Source organism: Gorilla gorilla, chromosome 20 (assembly GCF_029281585.2).
Source record: "Gorilla gorilla gorilla isolate KB3781 chromosome 20, NHGRI_mGorGor1-v2.1_pri, whole genome shotgun sequence".
Taxonomy (NCBI): domain Eukaryota; kingdom Metazoa; phylum Chordata; class Mammalia; order Primates; family Hominidae; genus Gorilla; species Gorilla gorilla.
In genome coordinates, this window is record NC_073244.2 from 64,932,110 (window position 1) to 64,952,539 (window position 20,430).

At 47.2% G+C, this 20,430-nt stretch overlaps 1 pseudogene; it reads left to right on the top strand.

Moving 5' to 3' along the window:
* Nucleotides 1–5,795: 5,795 nt before the first annotated feature.
* On the top strand, nt 5,796–16,770 carry LOC101130389 (actin-related protein 2/3 complex subunit 1A-like; annotated as a pseudogene).
* Nucleotides 16,771–20,430: the final 3,660 nt, after the last annotated feature.

Sequence of the window (20,430 nt, forward strand, 5' to 3'; positions counted from 1 at the left end):
TTCTCAAATAAGCTTTGGTAGATGTGGTATTCTCTAACAGGATGTTCCTGCAGATGCAGACTTGGAGAGAATTTAGCCATGGGTGTTGACTACCTGTGAATACTAAAAGTGCATTTATAAAGAGACATTAAAGAGCTCATCGCCTGTTCCTCTTTCCCCCATGTCAGGACATGGCAGGAAGATGGCTGGGCTAACCCATGAAGAATGCTCTCAGCAGGAACCAATTTGGCTGGCACCTTGCTCTTGGATTTCCCACTTTCCAAATTCATGAGAAATAAATTTTTGTGTCTGAAGTCTCCCAGTTTAAGCTATTTCTTTTTTTGTTTGTTTTTGAGACAGTCATGCTCTATCAGCCAGGCTGCAATGTAGTGGCACAATGATTCTCCTGCCTCAAGAGATTCTCCCGCCTCAGCCTGGAGTATCACTCTGACGCCCAAGCTGGAGTGCAGTGGCACAGTCTCAGCCCACTGCAACCTCTGCCTCCGGGGTTCAAGTGATTCTCCTATCTCAGCCTCCTGAGTACTTGGGATAACAGGCACTTGCCACTGTGCCCAGCTATCTGTTGTATTTTTAGTAGAGATGGCATTTCACCATGTTGGCAAGGCTGGTCTCAAACTCCTGACCTCAAGCGATCCACCCACCTTGGCCTCCCAAAGTGCTGGGGTTAGAAGCATTAGACACCAGGGCCGACCAGTCTAAACTATTTTTGACAGGACAGTGAAATGCCTGAGATGGGAAAAGGAGCATCTCATCATCAGCCTCACAGAAGACTTACAAATCTTATTAAACAAAGGAAGTTAACAGTCTGTACTGTAAAACTTGCAATACTTGAAGCCATCTAATACCACTAACAAGTTTTCAAAACCTTAAGGCAAGCAGGGCATGGTGGCTCACGCCTGTAATCCCAGCACTTTGGGAGGCTGAGGTGGGAGGATCACGAGGTCAGGAAATTGAGACCATCCTGCCTAACACGGTGAAACCATGTCTTTACTAAAAAAATACAAAAAATTAGCCGGGTGTGGTGACACGCACCTGTAGTCCCAGCTACTTGGGAGGCTGAGGCAGGAGAATCCCTTAAAATCAGGAGGTGGAGGTTGCAGTGAGCCAAGATCGCATCACTACACTCCAGCCTGGGCGACAGACCCGAGACTCCATCTTGAAATTAAAAAAGAAAGAAAGAAAGAAAAAGAAATGAAAGAAGGCTAAAGAGTAACTCCAACCCACAAATATATATAAAGTTCTCCAGTGAAGGTAAATAAAAGGACAGATAGGCCAGGTGCAGTGGTGCAGCTTATAGCTTGCAGCGAACGCCAAGAATGAAGTACTCAGATAATTCCAGCTGAGTGGGGCGGGGAGCAACCCTTCTGAGAGAGTGCCGCCCCAGAATCCGTCCTCCAAGTATTTATCGAAAGGGCTTGTTTAGACCGGTCGCGGTCGCTCACGCCTGCAATCCCAGCACTTTGGGAGGCCGAGGCGGGCGGATCACGAGGTCAGGAGATCGAAACCATCCTGGATAACACAGTGAAACCCCGTCTCTACTAAAAATACAAAAAAATTAGCCAGGCGTGGTGGTGGGCGCCTGTAGTTCCAGCTACTTGGCAGGCTGAGGCAGGAGAATGGCGTGAACCCGGGAGGCGGAGCTTGCAGTGAGCCGAGATCATGCCACTGCACTCCAGCCTGGGTGAAAGCAAGATTCCATCTCAAAAAAAAAAAAAAAAAAAAAACGGGCTTGTTTAAACTACACTTCAGACAAACAAAAAACATACACCATGGAGCTCTTTGCAGTCGGGTCTTGAGGCACTATGGCCTTGTAAAAGCACTCAGACCACATTCACAGGAGACTGTTTCAGCGTTTCTTATCACACATTCTACTCCTTGTCCTGATTTCAGGGTCAAGGAGTTACAGTCTCATACACAAACAACATACACACAGTGCCTCAGTAGTTTTCCATTCCTCAATCTCAAATGCCTTGTACATAAGCTTGATTATGTTGCTGCGCATCCATCAAAGTTGGTTCACACCCGTAATCTCAGCACTTTGGCAGGCCAAGGCAGGTGGATCACCTGAGTTTGGGAGTTCGAGACCAGCTTGACCAACAAGGAGAAACCCTGTTCCTACTAAAAATACAAAATTAGCCGGGCATGATGGTGCATGCCTGTAATCCCAGCTACTCGGGGGGCTGTGGCAAAAGAATCACTTGAAACTGGGAGGCAGAGGTTGCAGTGAGCTGAGATTGTGTCACTGCACTTCAGCCTGGGTGACAGGAGCAAAACTTTGTCTCAGAAATAAATAAATAAATAAATAAATAGACAGACAGATACAGAAACCTGTATAAGTGTATCTTTTCTTTATAACTCAACTTTTTTTCCAATTATTTAGCAGAAAAAAGCACAAAAAAACACTGTACATATATGTTAATGAAAATGCAACATATACAGAAATAATTCTGACATAAATACCAAAGAGTTCTAGTGGAGAAAGTAGTCTTTGCAGGTTATGGAAATTTTTGTTTGTTTCTTTCTTTGTTTTTTTGAGACGGAGTCTTGCTCTGTCACCCAGGCTGGAGTGTAATGGTGCCATTTCGCCTCCTGCAATCTTTGCCTCTTGAATTCAAAGAACTCAGCCTCTTGAGTAGCTGGGATTACAGGTGCCCACCACCGCACTTCGAATTTTCAGTAGAGACAGAGTTTTGCCATGTTAGCCAGGCTGGTGTTGAATTCCTGACTTCAGGTGATTTGCCCACCTAGGCCTCCCAATGTGCTGAGATTACAGGGGTGAGCCACTGCACCTGGCCAGGTAATGGAAATTTCTTTTTATTTTATTTTATTTTATTTTATTTTTTATTGATCATTCTTGGGTGTTTCTCACATAGGGGGATTTGGCAGGGTCATAGGACAATAGTGGAAGGAAGGTCAGCAGATAAACAAGTGAACAAAGGTCTCTGGTTTTCCTAGGCAGAGTGTTTGTGTCCCTGGGTACTTGAGATTAGGGAGTGGTGATGACTCTTAATGAGCATGCTGCCTTCAAGCATCTGTTTAACAAAGCACATCTTGCACCGCCCTTAATCCATTTAACCCTGAGTGGACACAGCACATGTTTCAGAGAGCACAGGGTTGGCGGTAAGGTCATAGATCAACAGGATCCCAAGGCAGAAGAATTTTTCTTAGTACAGAACAAAATGAAAAGTCTCCCATGTCTACCTCCCTCTACACAGACACAGCAACCATCCGATTTCTCAATCTTTTCCCCACCTTTCCCCCCTTTCTATTCCACAAAACCGCCATTGTCATCATGGCCCGTTCTCAATGAGCTGTTGGGTACACCTCCCAGACGGGGTGGTGGCCGGGCAGAGGCGCCCCTCACCTCCCGGACGGGGCGGCTGGCCAGGCGGGGGGGCTGACCCCCCCACCTCCCTCCCGGACTGGGCGGCTGGCCGGGCGGGGGGGCTGACCCCCCCACCTCCCTCCTGGACGGGGCGGCTGGCTGGGCGGGGGGCTGACCCCCCACCTCCCTCCCGGACGGGGCGGCTGGCCGGGCGGGGGGCTGACTCCCCCACCTCCCTTCCGGACGGGGCGGCTGGCCAGGCAGAGGGGCTCCTCACTTCCCAGTAGGGGCAGCCGGGCAGAGGCGCCCCTCACCTCCCAGACGGGGCGGCTGGCCGGGCAGGGTGCTGACCCCCCACCTCCCTCCCGGATGGGGTGGCTGCTGGGCGGAGACGCTCCTCACTTCCCAGACGGGGTGGCAGCCGGGCGGAGGGGCTCCTCACTTCTCAGACAGGGCGGCTGCCGGGCAGAGGGGCTCCTCACTTCTCAGATGGGGCGGTTGCCAGGCAGAGGGTCTCCTCACTTCCCAGACAGGGTGGCAGCCGGGCAGAGACGCTCCTCACCTCCCAGACGGGGCGGCGGGGCAGAGACGCTCCCCACATCTCAGACGATGGGCGGCCGGGCAGAGACGCTCCTCACTTCCTAGATGGGATGGCGGCTGGGCAGAGATGCTCCTCACTTTCCAGACTGGGCAGCCAGGCAGAGGGGCTCCTCACATCCCAGACGATGGGTGGCCAGGCAGAGACGCTCCTCACTTCCCAGATGGGGTGGCGGCCGGGCAGAGGCTGCAATCTCGGCACTTTGGGGGGCCAAGGCAGGCGGCTGGGAGGTGGAGGTTGTAGCGAGCCAAGATCACGCCACTGCACTCCAGCCTGGGCACCATTGAGCACTGAGTTAACAAGACTGCGTCTGCAATCCTGGCACCTCGGGAGGCCGAGGCTGGCGGATCACTCGCGGTTAGGAGCTGGAGACCAGCGCGGCCAACACAGCGAAACCCTGTCTCCACCAAAAAAATACGAAAACTAGTCAGGCGTGGCGGCACGCGCCTGCAATCGCAGGCACTCCGCAGGCTGAGTCAGGAGAATCAGGCAGGGAGGTTGCAGTGAGCCGAGATGGCAGCAGCACAGTCCAGCTTCGGTTTGGCATGAGAGGGAGACCGTGGAAAGAGAGGGAGAGGGTTCGGCATGAGAGGGAGACCGTGGAAAGGAGGGAGAGGGAGAGGGAGAGGGAGAGGGACAGGGAGAGGGAGAGGGACAGGGACAGGGAGAGGGACAGGGACAGGGAGAGGGAGAGGGTAATGGAAATTTCAAGTTTCATTATTATGCTATAACTTCAAGATGTTTAACATACCTTCAACAATAACCTCCCCCCAAATATCTATATAACACACTTAGGTTCTTAATATTGAAAGGAATGGACACTAACATGGTTGTTATGTTCACATTGGAATCATGCTTAAACCACTTATATGTTTACTAAAAACTAAAAGACAAAACTATTTAAAATAATAATAATGGCTGAGCACGGTGGCTCACGCCTGTAATGCCAGTACTTTGGGAAACCGAGACAGGTGGATCACTTGAAATCAGGAGTTTGAGAACAGCCTGGCTAATGTGATGAAACCCCGTCTCTACTAAAAACACAAAAATTAGCTGGGCGTGGTGGTGAGTGCCTGTAGTCACAGCTACTCAGAAGCTGGGGCACAAGAATTGTTTGAGCCCGGGAGGTGGAGGCTATGGTTAGAAAGATCGCACCACTGCACTGTAGCCCGAGTGACAGAGTGAGACTTCACCACAAAAAAATAAGAAGAGAATCAAAGCATGTCTACAGAAAAAAAGTAATTAAACACAAAAAGTAGGAAATGAGAAATGAAGAACAACAAAAAAAAACCTACAAGAAATACAGATAATATGTAACAAAAACGCAACAGTAAGGTCTTCTCCATCAGTAATTATTAAAATGTAAATATTTAACTCTGCACTCAGGAGGCAAAGACTGGCTGAATCAACAGGAACCAACTACATGCTGTCCACAGAAGACTCATACTAGCCCTAAGGACACACATACGCTAAAATTTAAAAAATAAAAACCAATAATTAGGTATGGGGGTTGGGGCCTATAATCCCAGCTACTCAGGAGGCCAAAGAGGACCTCTTGAGCCCAGGAGATCAAGACCAACTTCAACAACACAGCATAAAACTGAAAAATAACCTGCAGAAAGCAGGGAAGGATAGTCTGCTGGTTTACCATTTTTATCCCTGGTACAGACAGCTCCTCTATTTGTGCCTCCTGGCTTATAGTATAGGCTCCATAGCTACTGAGTCAGTGAATGAATGAGAATGACTGAGTGATACTAGTATGTCTTCTCTGGGATCTCATGTGTGCCAGGGTCCTATTTGACCTTGGAATGGTCTTCATCGTGATGAGGGAGCTGAGCAGGAGCAGCTGAGTGGGACGGCCCAGAGTCCCTCATGCAGACCACTCTGCTTGCCCAACCGGTAAGAAGGACAAGTGTATGTTCACTCAGAAACACATCTGGCTGATCCAACGGGTCACTGCCTGACCCTGAGCAAACTTACATTGGCAATTAAAGACCCTAAACTCCGCAGAAAGAGGAGAGGCTTCCTGGCTGCCCGGACTCTCAATGAAGAAAAATTCCTGGGGTCTAAGACTTCTGACTTGGCAATGACATTGGATTAAATATTCCCAGACTCAAATCCTTGGGTCTTAGTTGGGTCTTGGGATGGTGCAAACCGATAGAATTGCAGGCAATGAGCGTCAGAACAGAACAGCAGACAGGAAGGTGGAAGACTTGAGGGAGGGGATCAAGGACAGACAGAGAAACCACTCCCCTTCCTCAGACGCCCACCTGGGGAAGCACCAACTTTGCCATTCTAGAGAAGACAACGGGAAAGGGGGGATTGTGCATAGGGTGGGTGACAGTGTGTGCTGGGTGGAGAGAAAAACCCCTTTTTCTAAATGTGACTCCAATAGCTCAGCCCATCTATTCTACTAACTGCTGAGCACAGGGGCATCCTGTGAGGATAAATACGGCTTTTCCTTCCTCCAGTTCCTGAATCTCCAGGCCATGACTAGTGCTGTAACCCTCAAAATCCCTTCCCAGGACCCCGCATTCCCTCTTTGTGGGAAAAATATCTGTGCTCCACCTTTAGATTATAGCTTATTTATTTATTAACTTATTTATTTATGTTGAGATGGAGTCTCACTAAGTTGCCAGGCTGGAATACAGTGGCACAATCTCAGCTCACTGCAACCTCCGCCTCCTAAGTTCAAGCGATTCTCCTGCCTCAGCCTCTTGAGTAGCTGTGGCTACAGGCATGTGCTACCAAGCCCAGCTAGTTTTTGCATTTTTTCAATACAGACAGGGTTTCACCATGTTGGTCAGAATGGTCTTCATCTCTTGACCTTGTGATCTGCCCGCCTTGGCCTCCCAAAGTGCTGGGATTACAGGCATAAACTACCATTCCCAGCCATCATTTTTCATCTTTTATTTTTATTTTTATTTGAGACAGAGTCTTGCACTGTTGCCCGGTATGGAGTGCAATGATGCTATCTTGGCTCACTGAAACCTCTGTCTTCTGGGTTCATGTGATTCTCCTGCCTCAGCCTCCTGAGTAGCTGGGATTACAGGTGCACACCACCACACTCAGCTAATTTTTTTTTTTTTGTATTTTTAGTAGAGACAGGGTTTCACTATGTTGACCAGGCTGGTGTCAAAGTCTTGACTTCATCATCCACCTGCCTTAGCCTCCCAAAGTGCTGGGATTACAGGCGTGAGCCACCACGCCCAGCCCCACATTTACTTTATAACATTTTGATCCTCGGCTCCCCAGCTGCCTTGTGACTGTGTGTGGGTGTGTGTGTGTGTGTGTGACTGTGTGTGTGTGTGTGCGCACATGCTCATGTGTTGTGACAGGCAAGGAAAAGCCAGTAGAGAGTCATCGCCACTGGCCTGGCAGGAGGAGGTGGCCCTCGGGCTGCAGTTCACTGTGCTGTTTGCACTCTGATCCTTGGAAGAATCTTTCCTGAAGTCATGGAGCCTCCAGCTCCTCCAGAACAGAACTAGTTGTGTAGGAGTGTGTCCTTCATGCCCCTCAGGTCCCTGACCTTCTCCCCACCCTTCCTGAAGGGAATCCAGGACCCTCACTCTGAGTGCATCACCTGCTGGTGGCAAAGCCCCTGCCCATCATGGCCAAACTGGGCCCTGGTGATGTGCAGAGCATGGAGACCCGGGAGCTGGAGTGAGGCAGTTGACACAGATGGCAAAAATGCAGACGCCTCGGCACTGCCTGAGGACACAGGGTCTGGTCTGTAGGGCTTTTCTGGCCTTAGAGAGGTCTTCTCCTTTTAATTTGACTGAAATAAATAGTTACAGAAAGTTCAGATCAATTAGAGTTGAAATTTCCAGAAGAAATATGGGACCATCCTCACACTTGCCCCAGCCCCTCAGTCTTCCCTGAGGACACCTCAGCATCTAAACCACAACTCCAGAGTAGGAGATGCAGTTGTCCTGTGGCCAAGATGAGAACTGTGCATCCTCCAAAGAGGGGAGACACAAAACACTCAAAATAATCCATGTAGAAGGGCATTTCTGCCCAGGCATTGTGGCCCATGCCTGTAATCTTTGGGAGGCCGAGGCGTGCAGATCACTAGGTCAGGAGATCGAGACCATTCTGGCTAACATGGTGAAACCCCGTCTCTACTAAAAATACAAAAAAATTAGCTGAGCGTGGCGGCGGGCGCCTGTAATCCCAGCTACTCAGGTGGCTGAGGCAGGAGAATGGCGTGAACCCAGGAGGCAGAGCTTGCAGCGAGCCAAGATTGCACCACTGCACTCCAGCCTGGGCGACAGAGCAAGACTCCGTCTCAAAAAAAAAAAGAAAAGAAAAGAAAAGAAAAGAAAACAGCAAGCTATCGTGTTTCCTACCTTCAAAACATGGAAATTTTCAAAACTTGCAGGATAAAATACCACAACAAAACATTTATCATGCCGAGCTCAGTGGCTCACGCCTGTAATCCCAGCACTTTGGGAGGCTGAGGAGGGAGGATCACTTGAGGCCAGGAGATCCAGACCACCCTGGCCAACATGGTGAAACCCCATCTCTACTAAAAATAAACAAACAGCCAGGCTTGGTGGTGCACACCTGTAGTCCCAACTACTCTGGACGCTGAGGCATGAGAATCCCTTGAACCTGGGGGGCGGAGTCTGCAATGAGCTGAGATTGCGCCACTGCGCTCCAGTCTGGGTGACAGGCGCATTCATCAAAGAATTTTTTCTAAAATCTCAAAATGGTGTCTGAATACATTTCTGTAGGACTTACGCTGACTTGCCACAGAACTCTCAGCAGTGATTCCCCATTGAGCCATGGGAACGGGTGGAAGGCTGGACAGGAAAGGGGATGCGTAAGTGAACTTTTCTTTGAATTTTTACTACACAACACATATATACATTGTGTGGTGTTTAAAATTTAAAAAAATTAATAATGGGTAGAAGAAGAATATGGCTCCATCTTCTCTAATGATAAGTTCTGCTCTGATGTCAGAACAAAATTATACTCATTTTTACCTAAAATGCCTGCTTCATCAGAGTTCCTGCAAAAAAAACCAACTTTTTTTCGAGACAGAGTCTTGCTCTGTCACCCAGGCTGCGGTGCAGTGGCGAGATCTCGGCTCACTGCAACCTCCACCTGCCGGATTCAAGTGATTCTCCTGCCTCAGCCTCCCCAGTAGGTGGGACTACAGGCTGGCCTGCCACCACGCCCGGCTAATTTTTTGTATTTTTAGTAGAGACGGGGTTTCACCGTGTTTCGATCTCCTGACCTCGTGATCCGCCCGCCTCGGCCTCCCAAAGTGCTGGGATTACAGGAGTGAGCCACCGCGCCCGGCCCCTTAAGCTGTTCTAATTCTCAGTCCTGGCTGCAACCAGCGCCACACTCCACCCCTTTACCGAGGTCCTTGCCCCTCGCCCTTCCCCTACCCCAGCTACCCCAGGCTGCGGGGAGCTCGCCCCGCCTGCAGGACGGGCGTCTTTACCTGCTCACAAAAGGCACTTTGCATTTAAACCATTTTCAAATTAAGAAGAAAAACAGGTAATTCCAGCACTTTCAGAGGCCGAGGAGGGCGGATCACCTGAGGTAAAGAGTTAGAGACCAGCCTGGCCAACATGGCGAAACTCCGTTTCTACTAAAAATACAAAAATTAGCAGGGCTTGGTGGTGGGCACCTGTAATCCCAGCTACTCGGGAGGCGGAGGCAGGAGAATCGCTTGAACTCGGGAGGTGAAGGTTGTGGTGAGCCCAGATCACACCATTGCACTCTAGCCTGGGCAACAAGAGCGAAACTCCGTCTTAAGAAAAAAAAAAGAAAAGAAAAGCTACCAGTTACACAGCAGGGCTCCTCAGAAAGCAGGGGGAACACCTGTTTCAAGTTTTTCTTGCATAGGGGCCTACGTAAAAGCTAACTGCCGGTGGGCTGATGGTGTGACAAAATTTACTACTTTGTTGATTTAAAGCGATCCTTGGTATTTTAGTGTGCAAGTACTTGAAAGCATGGCTGTAATTATCTTAGAAGCACACATTGTCATGAGATATTGGGTCATGTGGACATTGTGTTTCTGTAGGAGTTTGTCCTTGCAAATATCATTAAGCTGGTTTCCTTAACCATTAACATCTTATGACTTTGACTCGCGCAGTAAGGAGTAGTTTTCCTAGTTTTAATGGACTTGAGCTTTGACATCCTGGTTCTCCTAGGTTCCTGCTTAACAGTGTATCCACTCATGCACCACAGTCTCAGCACCATTATGGAAGACACTACTCTAGTAATATATCAAAGACAGACTGAGCATCTACTCCAATAACATAAATAGTAATAGCAATGCTACGGGAAATATTAGGAAGTTTAATGTATGTATACAATTGATCATTTATTATTTTCAGTTTTATATTGGCTAAAACTACATTGGATGGGTTATTTTAATCAAATATTAGAAATATCTTTCAAAACTGCGATCTAATATAAACACACACAGTTTGAGACCATTTCCTCTATGTTCAATATATATGAAAGAGTTCAGATTTATGAACTTATTTCATGCTTTTCATTAGATCTAGTTTGTTTTCTATCTTGATTTCTTCTGTGTTCATGAGCTTGTGAACCAAAAGTATCTAATAGGTCTCTATTAATTTAGAAAGTTTACTTTGCCAAGGTTAACGATGTGTTTTTTGCAGCCAATGTGGTCCAGATGCAGCTGGGTTTTATACATTTTAGGAAGACGGGAGACATAAATCAATAAATGTAAGATGTACATTGGTTTGGTCTTGAAAGGCAGAGTAATGAAAATCAGAGACTTCCAGGTTATAGGTAGACAACAGATAAATGATAGCATTTTTAAAATTTATTTATTTTTATTTATTTATTTATTTATTTATTTATTTATTTATTTATTTATTTTTAGAGTCTTGCTCTGTCGCTCAGGCTGGAGTGCAGTGGCGCAATCTCAGCTCACTGCAGCCTCTGCCTCCCGGGTTCAAGCGATTCTCCTGCCTCAACCTCCTAAGTATCTGGGATTACAGGCACACGCCACCATGCCTGGCAGAATGTTTAAATTCACCTATAGCCTGAAACCAACCCATCCCGCTTTGAGTTGCCCCATCTTTCTGGACCAAACCAATGTATTTGTTAAATGTATCTCATTGATGTTTCATGCCTCTCTAGAATGTACAAAACCAAGCTGTGCCCCCAACCACCTCTGGCCCATGTTCTCAGGACCTCGTGAGGACTGTGTCATGGGCCAGCTCACTCATATTTGGCTCAGAATAAATCTTTTCCAGTATTTTACAGAGTTTGACTCTTTTCATCAACGCTAATATCGCTATGTCATTAATTTCTAAATATATTGTAATTTCAAATTCACCATGTGCATTCTGTAATAAGACAAATTTCATTTTAAAATTGTAACATATTTTAGATATTTTCTTTGTTTTCTGTTTCTCAATGTTCTGTCACGTGTGGATAGCAAAGCCAATAAAATACTCTTCAGAAGTCATTTAGATTTATTTTCCCTTAGAGAAAAAATAATTTTGCAATATTTCTAAAGATAAATGGCAGGCAAGTTATTTTCTTTCATAGGAACTCTCAAGAAAGGACAACTCGGCCAGGCACACTGGTTCACGCCTGTAATCCCAGCACTTTGGGAGGCAGAGGCAGGGGGATCACGAGGTCAAGAGGTCGAGGCCATCCTGGCCAACATGGTGAAACCCCGTTTCCACTAAAAATTAGCTGGATGTGGTGGTGCGCACTCTAGTCCCAGCTACTCAGGAGGCTGAGGCAGGAGAATCGCTTGAACCTGGGAGGCGGAGGTTGCAGTGAGCCAAGATTGCATCACTGCATTCTGGCCTGGAGACAGAGCAAAAAAAAAAAAAAAAAAGAAAGGACAACTCAATTATTAAATTTTTACAAGTAGCCTCATTTCTTCAGGCAATAATTCCATGGCAATCTCCAACTTAACATGTAATATGGAAGTATGTTTTCCTGTCACAGCATTATAATTCTGTATTGTGCAATATTGCTAAGTAGCCAAAAAAGAATACTGAGCCTGGACTTCCATGCTTCCATGCAAAAAAAAAAAAAAAAAAAAGAATTGATTGTGACAGTTTTTGTTAACCTCAGAACGGTAGACAAGAAGCTGATTGTAGCTGAAAGTCATGATTCCATTTTGTATATGTAAAGTTTCGTTGTTTCTAGAAATGTCAAGGAAGCAACATGGACATACTGATTCACAAGAAATTTAAAAGGATATTTCCTGCCGGGTGTGGTGGCCCACACCTGTAATCCCAGCACTTTGGGAGGCCAAGTCGGGCGGATCACCTGAGGTCAGTAGTTCAAGACCAGCCTGACCAACATGGAGAAACTCCGTCTCTACTAAAAATACAGAATTAGCCGGGTGTGGTGGCACATGGTTCTAATCCCAGCTACTCAGGAGGCTGAGGCAGGAGAATCACTTGAACCCGGGAGGCGGAGGTTACAGTGAGCTGAGATAGCACCACTGCACTCCAGCCTGGGCAACAAGAGAGAAACTCCATCTCAAAAAAAAAAAAAAAAAAAGGATTTTCTTAATCACAGAAAGATTTTGACATATACATCCTTGTAATATCATTATAAGAGAAATGCAAAGTAATTAGATGTTTCCAAAAAGTTAAAGTAGAATCTACTTGTTTTTTGAAACAGGGTCTCACTCTGTCACTCAGGCTGGAGTGCAGTGGTGCCACCCTCAGCTCACTGCAGCCTCAACCTTTCTGGTTCAGGTGATCCTCCCACCTCAGCCTCCCTAGTAGCTGGGACTACAGGGCGTGCCACCACGCCCAGCTAATTTTTGCATTTTTTAGTAGAGATGGGTTTCGCCAAGTTGCCCAGGTTGGTTTCTGACTCCTGGGCTCAAGCCATCTGGCCGCCTTTGCTTTCCAACGTGCTGGGATTACAGGCATGAGCCACCACGCCTGAAACTACTTTCATATATTGAGTTTATATTATAGCCAGTGTCACAGGAAAAAGCATGTGCATATTCTAACACAGACGGAACAATGAAAATGTTTACTACTGGGCCGGGCGCGGTGGCTCATGCCTGTAATCCCAGCACTTTGGGAGGCTGAGGCGGGTGGATCACAAGGTCAGGAGATCGAGACCATCCTGGCTAACATGGTGAAACCCCATCTCTACTAAAAATACAAAAAATTAGCTGGGCGCGGTGGTGAGCACCTGTAGTCCCAGCTACTCAGGAGGCTGAGGCAAGATAATGGTGTGAACCCGGGAGGCGGAGCTTGCAGTGAGCTGAGATTGCACCACTGCACTCTGGCCTGGGCAAAACAGAGAGACTCCGTCTCAAAAAAAAAAAAAAGAAAACTAAAAAGAAAATGTTTACTACTGTCAAAAAACAAATTTAGATATTGGTTAGATTTTATTCAAAAGGTATATTGCAATAGGGAAAATGCTCCAACCCCAAGATCTGCAAATGTATGAGTTGCACAGAAAAGGGCTTCTCTTTTATAAGGAGAAGGAAGCAAGGTTAGAAAGCACCAGGTACAGGGCAGTGGATAAGCATCTGCTGTGACCTATTCAGTGAATATTTTATCCTAAGGTCAGCTTACTCTTGGGATGGGACATTAAAAAGGCAAAGTTGGGCTGGACGCCATGGCTCATGCCTGTAATCCTAGCACTTTGGGACACCAAGGAGGGTGGATCGCTTGAGGACGGGAGTTCAAGACCAGCCTGGCCAACATGGTGAAACCCTGTCTCTACTAAAAATAAAAAAATTAGCTGGGGGTGGTGGCACACGTCTGTAATCCCAGCTACTGGGGAGTTTGAGGCAGGAGAATCACTTCAACCCGGGAGGCAGAGCTTGCAGTAAGCCAAGACTCCATCTCTAAAACAAACAAACAAACAAAGAGAAGTTGTTCTCAATCACAGTGCCCATATGTGGTTAAGAAATAGAGGTTGTTAGCCGGGCACGGCGGCTCATGCCTGTAATCGTAGCACTTTGAGAGGCCAAGGCAGGTGGATCACCTGAGGTCAGGAGTTCGAGACCAGCCTGACCAACATGGAGAAACCCTGTCTCTACTAAAAATACAAAATTAGCCAGGCACAGTGGCGCATGCCTGTAATCCCAGGTACTCGGGAGGCTGAGGCAGGAGAATCACCTGAATCTGGGAGGCAGAGGTTGCAGTGAGCCGAGATCATGCCATTGCACTCCAGCCTGGGCAACAAGAGTGAAACTGCCTCAAAAAAAAAAAAAAAAAAAAAGAAAGAGAGAAATCGAGGTTGTTCTGAATTTCAATGGCCAAGAATAGTCCAACAGTCAGGGGCTTGGAGAAACAGGGAAGCCTAAGGTTTGAGTAAGTTAAGAAGCATTGTTTCCACCATCAGTGAGAAATCCCTGATGAGACAAACTGTGGGAATTTGGAGTTTTTTCTTATGTAAACAAAGAGGGTAAGCTTTGAAGTAAGCTGTTTCTAGGGAAAACAAAAACAAGGGATTGGGCAGGGGAGTGGTTTCCGGTGGGTTTTATTTTTTTGTTTGTTTGTTTTTGTGTTTTTGTTTTGCTTTTGCCCTAGAGGCCTCCAGAGGCCTGGGGAACATGTGCTCCTCTGGTGGTTTCTTCAATCTTTGCTATTTCTTCAACCCTTTACTAGGTTTACAGGGTTGTAATAAACTTCAACACTGTCACCACACGTAACACAAAACAAAATTTAAAAAATAATAAATATAGGCCGGGCGCAGTGGCTCACACCTGTAATCCCAGCACTTTGGGAGGCCGAGGCAGGCGGATCACCTGAGGTCAGGAGCGAGACCAGCCTCACCAATATGAAGAAACTCCGTCTCTACTAAAAAAATACAAAATAGCCAGGTGTGGTGGTGCATGCCTGTAATCCCAGCTACTCAGGAGGCTGAGGCAGGAGAATCGCTTGAACCCAGGAGGCGAAGGTTACTGTGAGCCAAGATTGCACCATTGTACTCCAGCCTAGGCAACAAGAGCGAAACTCCATCTCCAAGAGAAAAAATAATAATACATGTGTAGAATTTGAAAAATAGAACTACAAATAGGAACAATAGTGATGTTGCCCCATACCTCAGTTTTTGAATGGAACGAAAGGGCCTTGAGTGTTCATTTTGGCTGTGTGTTATTCATTCCTATCACATACAAGAGACATTAGTAATTATTGGAAGATATGGCTCTAAATCTCTAAATTCGGGGGTCTGTGTAACTGTTAAATTGAACAGAAACCTAGAGATGTATTAAGAAAAATAGTGGGCTGGGCGCGATGGCTCACACCTGTAATCCTAGTACTTTGGGAGACTGAGGCGGGTGAACTGCCTGAGCTCAGGAGTTTGAGACCAGCCTGAGCAACATGGTGAAACCCTATCTCAAGTAAAAATACAAAAAAATTAGCCGGGCGTGGTGGTGTGAGCCTGTAATCCCAGCTAATCAGGAGGCTGAGGCAGGAGAATTGCTTGAACCTACCTAGGAGGCAGAGGTTGCAGTGAGCCAAGATCGCACCACTGCACTCCAACCTGGGTGACAGAGCGAGACTCTGTCTCCAAAATAAAAATAAAAAGAAAAATGGTGTTTCCTTTTCCATTTTCCTGCTGACCATGGAAAAACACACTCTCACAGTTTTATCAATTCTTTGGTAACGATTAGAAAATGCAAGCACTGGTTCACGTCGACAGCCCAGAGTCCGCAAATCCTCTGCTCTGAGCCCATCCGACTTCCCCGATCCCAGCTTTCTCTCCTTTGAAAACACTAAGAATGACATCACTGCATCAGTTTTTACTAGAGCCAATCACCTGTCGTGCCTGGAACAGGGATCGTACTGAGATTGCCCTCAGTCCTGATAATCAGGAAGCGCACACCTATAAGAAGCACGGGAGCCAGCGGGTGAAAGCTCGTGAACTCAGTGAGCACAATGGACACATCACAGGTATTCACTGGGCTCCCAAGAGCGACCGCATCGTCACTTGCGGGGTAGACCGCAATGCCTATGTCTGGAGTCAGAAAGATGGTGTCTGGAAGCCAACCCTGGTGATCCTTAGAATTAATCGTGCAGCTACTTTTGTGAAGTGGTTCCCCCTAGAGAACAAATTTGCTGTGGGAAGTGGAACATGACTCATTTCTGTTTGTTACTTTGAGTCTGAAAATGACTGGTGGGTAAACAAGCATATTAAAAAGCCGATTCGCTCCACAGTCCTCAGCTTGGATTGGCATCCCAACAATGTTTTGCTGGCAGCAGGATCATGTGACTTCAAATGCAGAGTGTTTTCTGCTTACATTAAAGAAGTGGATGAAAAGCCAGCCAGCATGCCCTGGGGCACCAAGATGCCTTTTGGGCAGCTGATGTCAGAGTTTGGTGGCAGTAGCTCTGGTGGCTGGGTCCACGGGGTAAGCTTCTCTGCCAGTGGGAGCCGCCTGGCCTGGGTCAGCCACGACAGCACCGTTATCTGTTGCTGATGCCTCAAAAAGTGTGCAGGTCTCAATTCTGAAGACAGAGTTCCTACCACTCCTGAGTGTGACATTTGTCTCAGAGAACAGTGTTGTGGCTGCTGGCCATGACTGCTACCCAATGCTCTTTAATTATGATGACCGCAGCTGCCTGACCTTCGTCTCCAAGTTAGACATTCCAAAACAGAGCATCCAACGCAACATGTCTGCCATAGAACACTTCCGCAACATGGACAAGAGGGCCACGACTGAGGACCACAACATGGCCTTGGAGAGGCTGCACCAGAATAGCATCACTCAAGTCTCTATTTATGAGGTAGACAAGCAAGGTTGTCGCAAATTTTGCACTACTGGCATTGATGGAGCCATGAAAATTTGGGATTTCAAGACCCTCGAGTGTTCCATCCAGGTCCTCCGCATAATGTGAAGCTGAGTGAGCCTTCGCCATCTAGCATGACAAACTGTGGCCAACCGCAGCTGTGCCGTGGCACGATGGCGAGGAAGCTAGACCCAAGGAAACACTGAAAACACATATCAGGCCAATGCTGTGTGGTTTTGTTTGAATATAAAATTGGTGAAAGTGCTGGTTTTTTTAAAGCAGTAATTTTTTTTTTTTTTTGCGATTTCATTCCATTCTTGATCAAAGCTTCCCTTTAAGTAGTTTATTATGGAAAATTGTCACACTAACTTAAAAGACAGGGTGAGGGAGATATGTAAATTGTCCACTAGAAAATCAAATAAAAGAACTAAATGTGGGGAAAAAAAAGAAAGAAAGAAAATACAAGCACTTAGGTCGGGTGCAGTGGCTTACGCCTGTAGTCCCAGCACTTTGGGAGGCTAAGGCGGGTGGATCACCTGAGGTGGGGAGTTTGAGACCACCCTGACCAACATGGAGAAACCCCATCTCTACTAAAAATACAAAATTAGCCAAGCACAGTGGTGCATGCCTGTAATCCCAGTTACTCGGGAGGTTGAGGCAGAAGAATTGCTTGAACCCAGGAGGTGGAGGTTGCAGTGAGCCGAGATCGCGCCACTGCACGCCAGCTTGGGCAATGAAAGCGGAAAAAAGAGGCCAGGCATGGTGGTTCACACCTTTGGGAGCACTTTGGGAGGCTGAGGTGGGTAAATCATCTGAGGTCCGGAGTTTGAGACCAGCCTGGCCAACATGGTGAAACCCATCTCTACTAAAAATAAAAAAAAAAATTAGCTGGGCATGCTGGCGGGCGCCCATAATCCCACCTACTTGGGAGGCTAAGGCAGGAGAATCCCTTGAACCTGGGAGGCAGAGGTTACGGTGTGCCGAGATTGCACCACTACACTCCAGCCTGGGTGACAGAGTGAGACTCCCTCCCAAAAAAAAAAAAAAAAAAAAAAAAAGAAAGAAAGAAAGAAAAAAGAAAAGAAAATACTAGCACTAATTTATATGTCAGATTCATGTTACATCTCAAATTCATCTAAATTTTCTTGACATCCCTTTTTATACCAGTGGAGCCCTGATGAAGACACTTAATAGAAGTTTTCTCTCTATCAGAGAAATAAGTTGATGAGAATAAACTCAACGAAGGTGAAAATTCTGTTTTTTTCTGTGACCTGGGGGAGAAAGCTTAAGGTGAATTTACATTCAGATTGGTTATACAGAGAGAACATACAGAAGTGGATGAACTCGGTATAATTAAGTTTTTCTATCTACAAACCAGGTGAAAGAATTGCAGGAGGCAGATAGCGAGGCATGAGCAGGTAAGGAGACTCTGTGTCACCCGCAAGGGGTCCTGATCCAGAACCTAAGAGAGGGTTCTTGGATCTCACGCAAGGAAGAATTCAAGGTGAATCCATACAGTAAAGTGAAAGCAAGTTTATTAAGAGAGTAAAGGAATAAAGTATGGCTACTCCGTAGTCAGAGCAGCCTCCTGTTTCATCCTATGACTAAGAATGCCTTCACTTACTGGGAATGTAACCCAGCAGGTCTCAGGCTTATTTTCTCCAGCCCCTATTCCGGATGGAATTGCTCTGGTTCAAATGTCTCTGACACTTTGGAAAGGAATCCTTAGAAATGCAACTCACTGGCCGGGCACAGTGGCTCATGCCTGTAATCCCAGCACTTTGGGAGGCCGAGACAGGCGGATCACGAGGTCAGGAGATCAAGACCATCCTGGCTAACACAGTGAAACTCCGTCTCTACTAAAAATACAAAAACTTAGCTGGCCTGGTGGCGGGCGCATGTAGTCCCAGCTACTCAGGAGGCTGAGGCAGGAGAATGGCGTGAACCCGGGAGGCGGAGCTTGCAATGAGCCGAGATCGGGCCACTGCACTCCAGCCTGGGCGATAGAGCGAGACTCCGTCTCAAAAAAAAAAAAAAAAAGAAAAAAGAAAAAAGAAATGCAACTCACTGAGAGTCTCCTTAAAGATGCTGCCACTGACAGCAAGAAAAGATCAGTGGCTACATTGCCTCCACCTGGCCTTGTGGCTGCACTCCTCTGGCCCAGAAGGGGATTTATCAGGGGCCAGCTGGACATAATCAAGATGGGGGATTTTCCCCATTTACAACCATGTGTACGTCTGCAATAACCCACCCTAGAAGAGCCTTCTGCTCAAAATGATACTAAAACACACTTCCCTGGGTGGAGATTTGAGATGCTAATGAGATACGTGACGTGTGTACCAGCATGGACCGTCACAGGGCTTTCCTGATCAGAGGACTTCCTGGAACGTGCTTACTAGGAACACCCCTGCACAGCCCCTTCATGAATAATCATGTCAGATTCTCACAAAAAGGCTCTGCCCAACACTAGTAGGGACAGGCTCATTCTTTTGAGGAGCCCATCCTGCTCCACTGTTCAGGGTATCTCTTCTTTCTGAGCTCCTACGCCTTTAGATAAAGGGCACTTACCTGCTTAACTCTTTCTGCGTGTCTCCTGACTGAATTCAAGGAGACCGAGACCCAGAGGACTTCCACGCCCCTCCTGGTAACATCTGGTGTTTTCCCCTGGTGGCCTGTGAACTGTTCTTCTGGGTAAGTGCCAAAAAGCTGGTGCCAGATCCTCTGGTTGATGACCTCTGCTTCTTTCTGCACTGAAGAACCTCCTGCCCTAATGCAGATCTTGCAGCTTTAAGGGGAGGGGTTTTTCCTCTTGGGCTCTGTTCACTATCAACTGCCCAGTACCATTTCCCTTCAGCCACTGTCACTCTGCTCCCTCTGGCTGATTTCTCAGCTCACCCTGAGGGGTGACAAGCAGAGGAGGGAGGATTTAAACTCCACAGTGAGTAGATCTGAGACACGGTGACCTTCCCTGCAGGAGGCTTGTGAAGGTGGCAGAAAATCCACCCTGGCTGTGCAGTGACTGGGTAGCTTCATATCTTCAACTAAAACTACTATCCCGTGTTGAGTCGGCTCTTCTACTTGCTGTTCATGGCAGTTCATTCTCCTGGACACAATATGCTGCCCCTGGTGAATAATCCCCCAGGTCACTCTGCTTACTCTTTGCTGTCCCTGTCCTCGTCGCCGGGCTTCCTTGAATTCCTCCTTCGTGTACAAGTGCCTTGTCTGTCCTGCTTGTCTGGGACCTGCTGCGTTTGCTTCACTGCCAATCGCCGGAGGCCTGCCCGGGCCTGTGAGGAAGTTTATACTTATTTTTTCCCTAGAGATGAGACCCAGCTTCGTCCTTTCAGTTGCCTCCTTTCTCACTGCAGGGACCGGCACTGGCAGGATGCTCGCTTACGGGCATCCCTTGTTTACTATCAGGTCCTTCTCCGCCCGACTACTCTTCAATAATGCCTCACTCTGTGGCTCCTCAAGCGAGCTGTCCGGTTCCTCCGGATGGTCATTTATAGGCCTCTTTCTCAGACCCCAGTTTCTCTTTACAACCGGGGTTTCCTGTGGGTCAATGGGAAGTTCTTCATCCGCCTCCTCAAGCCATTGTTACAGACCTGTACAGCAGTCAGGTGCTTTTTGTATTATGTTGAAAAAGCTGACAGAAAATGCCCCCCGGCACTCCCCTTGCTGCTTATGTGATCATATCAGGGACGTAAAAAACCAGAATCAACAGCCCAGTCCACTAACTCTGAGCCCCAGGGGCCTTCCATGCCTGTTTAAGCATT